Here is a 4,136-nt window from a genome sequence, read left to right as displayed (position 1 = left end):
GACAAAGACAGAGAAATAGAGGACACAGAAATAGAGACAGAGAAAAATAGACAAAGACAGAGAAATAGAGACAGAGAGAAAATGACAGAGACAGAGAGAAATAGAGACAGAGAGAAATAGACAAAGACAGAGAAATAGAGACAGAGAGAAATAGACAAAGACAGAGAAATAGAGACAGAGAGAAAATGACAGAAACAGAGAGAAATAGAGAAAGAGAAAAACACAAAGAGAGAAATTGTCTATTTCTCTCTGTCTTTGTCTAAGACAGAAAAAGACAAAGACAGAGAAATAGAGAAATAGACAAAGACAGAGAAATAGAAAGAAACAGAGAAAAACACAGAGAAACAGACAAAGAGAGAGAAATATACAGAGCCAGAGAGAAATAGACAGAGAGAAATAGAAAGGAAGTAAAATAGAGAGTGAAATAGACACAAAGACATACAGAGAAACAGGGTTAGAGAAAAATAGAAATCAAAAGAGAAAAACAGAGAAACAGCATGAGAGAGAAAGAGTGAAACAGTTAGAGTGAAAGCAAAAGACAGACTGAAACAGACTGAAAGCAAAACAGACAGAAAAAGAGAGTTAAAGAGAAAGAGAAACAGAAAAACATCTAGAAATAGAATAACAGAGAAAAATTAAGAGTTAAGAGAGAAAGAAGCAGAATTAGACAGAAAAGGAAATAGCATGAAGGTGTAGAGAGGAAAATAGACTTACCTTGAGGTAGGAAATAGAATAAATGACTCTGACACCAAATAAACACAGGAGCCAAATGGGGGAGAGGGGGGCACGGGGTATCTTTATTGGGGGGGCAGGGGGGCATCTTTATTAGGGTATATTCAGCTTTTATTGCATGAATGGGTTTCTTTACACTTTAGTAAACATACAGAAACAACAGATACAAATGCAAATACAGATACAGTCCATAGGCACACCTATAAAATTACAATTTACATACAGAGCAATACATTGAAATACAGCAGCAAATGCCAATACAGAACAATACAAGGCAATACAAGCCAAATGACTATTAACACAATAGAACCATTTTTCAAAATCTGAAACACTCATTATATCTTGTTTTATTGTTACAGGAAACCCAAAACAAAAGCAGCACACATAAAACATAACAATCGTCCACCGCACACACCTCCTTCAGCATGCGCACCGTGCACCCTCTCTCGCCTCTCAATCCCCTGCAGTCAGCACACACTCGCACCGCTCCTCGGGAACGTGGTTCCCGGGAGCCCTGAAAAAATCAGCCTGCCTGACGAAAACCCCGGTCCCTAGGCCGTCGGCGCCCAAACTTTGGCGATGAACGTCGCCTCGCAGACCGGCCGGGACCGAGGAAAAAAAAAACCCAGCCGGGGGGAAAAAAAAAAAAACCCCCCCGGCTGGGGATTTTTTATTCTAAGTTTAAAATGTGTTGAAAAACCTGGAAGGCAAAAGTCACACACACAAGGTTAGAACCAGTCAACATGCACACAAACCCACCCTCTCTCACCTCTCAATCCCCTACCATCAGCACACACTCGCACCGCTCCTCGGGAACGTGGTTCCCGGGAGCCCTGAAAAAATCAGCCTGCCTGACGAAAACCCCGGTCCCTAGGCCGTCGGCGTCCAAACTTTGGCGATGAACGTCGCCTCGCAGACCGGCCGGGACCGAGGAAAAAAAAACCCAGCCGGGGGGAAAAAAAAAAAAAACCCCCCGGCTGGGGATTTTTTATTCTAAATTTAAAATGTGTTGAAAAACCTGGAAGGCAAAAGTCACACACACAAGGTTAGAACCAGTCAACATGCACACAAACCCACCCTCTCTCACCTCTCAATCCCCTACCATCAGCACACACTCGCACCGCTCCTCGGGAACGTGGTTCCCGGGAGCCCTGAAAAAATCAGCCTGCCTGACGAAAACCCCGGTCCCTAGGCCGTCGGCGCCCAAACTTTGGCGATGAACGTCGCCTCGCAGACCGGCCGGGACCGAGGAAAAAAAAACCCAGCCGGGGGGAAAAAAAAAAAAACCCCCCCGGCTGGGGATTTTTTATTCTAAATTTAAAATGTGTTGAAAAACCTGGAAGGCAAAAGTCACACACACAAGGTTAGAACCAGTCAGCACACACACTCGCACAGGCAAACCCAAGCAGACAGACAAGTCTCAGACATACACAGTCACTCTTCAGCTTACCCAGTAGATTCCAAGAGACTCCGTAGCATCAGCAACCACAGAGAGACTAATCCTGCCCGGAGACCTGCAAGACAACGACAGGTGGTCAACAAGTGGTTACCTGACAGCTAGGCATCATCCCCCCTCAGGGCCCATACCTTCTCTACCCAAAACTCCACAGAAAAAAGATGAACTGCAAAGCCCTACAACTCTTCTACCTAACTGTGACTGTGCCAGGGCAGGGCAGCTCAAGCATAAGTCATACAGTCGGATACAGCAACATCATGACTTAGAGTGCAATACAAACACAGTCACTTTCAATACAATACAAGCACAGTGACTTTGAGTGCAATACAAGCACAGTGACTTTGAGTGCAATACAAACAGTCACTTGCAACGCAAACAGAGTCACTGGCAGTGCAATGCAAACAGAGTCACTTGCAATACAAACAGAGTCACTGGCAGTGCAATACAGAGTCACTGGCAATGCAATACAAACAGAGTCACTGGCAATACAATACAATACAGAGTCACTGGCAATACAATACAATACAGAGTCACTTGCAATACAATACAATACAGAGTCACTTGCAATACAATACAATACAGAGTCACTTGCAATGCAATACAATACAGAGTCACTTGCAATGCAATACAATACAGAGTCACTTGCAATGCAATACAATACAGAGTCACTGGCAATGCAATACAATACAGAGTCACTGGCAATGCAATACAATACAGAGTCACTGGCAATGCAATACAATACAGAGTCACTGGCAATGCAATACAATACAGAGTCACTTGCAATACAAACAGAGTCACAGGCAATACAATACAAACAGAGTCACAGGCAATACAATACAAACAGAGTCACAGGCAATACAATACAAACAGAGTCACAGGCAATACAATACAGAGTCACTGGCAATGCAATACAATACAGAGTCACTGGCAATGCAATACAAACAGAATCACTGGCAATGCAATACAAACAGAGTCACTGGCAATGCAAAACAAACATAGTCACTTGCAATACAAAACAAACATAGTCACTTGCAATACAAAACAAACATAGTCACTTGCAATACAAAACAAACATAGTCACTTGCAAGTCAATACAAACAAAACTGCTCACTAGACTAAGTGCCTAAGCTGTTAAGAGGACGCTCCAGAACCTCGGGAAGCCGAGTGAAGAAAGCGATGACTGCCGGGTGACCGTGGCGATGCCTCCGGACGAAAGGCAACCTCGTCGGGTGAAAACGTCCGCTAGGCCGCCGAGACTCAAAGACTGCTGACGACGCAAAACACGCTAGAATGCTGAACTGCCCTGCCCGGCAAATGCTCCGGCGAGACCGAGGGGAAACCCTCTCCCATTACTTCAGAGGGACCCATCCCACTAGGGCCCTCTCTTCTAAGCTAATGTGAAATTGCCTCCCACTTCCAAAGTTCTTTCCCCTGCACCCAAACACAAGCCCCAACACTTATCTTTTGGAAGACGAGCGGACAAAATCCATCCTCCGAGGACTTCGGCGCTGCCGTATCCAAACTTAGGCTCCGCACCTCCTCTCAATACCTAAGACAACAAAGTACAAACTGTGAAAATTGTGTGACAGGAAACTAATCCCCAGGCTTTCCAAGCACCTCTGCCCCAACTCACCTCAGATACTGATTTGGCTCCACAGTCTACCCAGAGGGTACCTGCAAAAGGAAAAGGTACACATTTAGCAGGCTGCTACACACCCCATGCCTATGGATCACCCCTAATGCCTAAAAGCCAACTTACCCGCTTGCCCCTAATCCTTGGCATGTGTAGGACAGTAGCAGCACCTGCAAAGACACAAAGAAAACAGCAGGCTGAGTCACTGAGAAAACACAATCACCACAATCTAACAGAACTCAGTAATACATAAAGCTCAAGCTGATACCCACCAAGCCACTGGCATCCAGGACCAGGAAATCTGGCAAGTGAACC

At 44.9% G+C, this 4,136-nt stretch overlaps 1 long non-coding RNA gene across 1 annotated transcript; it reads right to left on the bottom strand.

Moving 5' to 3' along the window:
- Positions 1–3,059: 3,059 nt before the first annotated feature.
- On the bottom strand, positions 3,060–4,136 carry LOC136305175 (uncharacterized). Its single transcript, XR_010725108.1, has 4 exons — positions 4,094–4,136; positions 3,948–3,991; positions 3,822–3,862; positions 3,060–3,737 (listed from the first exon to the last, which is right to left on the bottom strand). It is a non-coding gene; the product is annotated as an uncharacterized lncRNA (long non-coding RNA).

This window comes from Chamaea fasciata, unplaced genomic scaffold, assembly GCF_029207755.1.
Source record: "Chamaea fasciata isolate MVZ Bird 193981 ecotype frontalis unplaced genomic scaffold, bChaFas1.0.hap1 SCAF_299, whole genome shotgun sequence".
Taxonomy (NCBI): domain Eukaryota; kingdom Metazoa; phylum Chordata; class Aves; order Passeriformes; family Sylviidae; genus Chamaea; species Chamaea fasciata.
The sequence above is the reverse complement of the archived record's forward strand: the minus strand, read 5'-3'. Positions and strand labels throughout refer to the sequence as shown.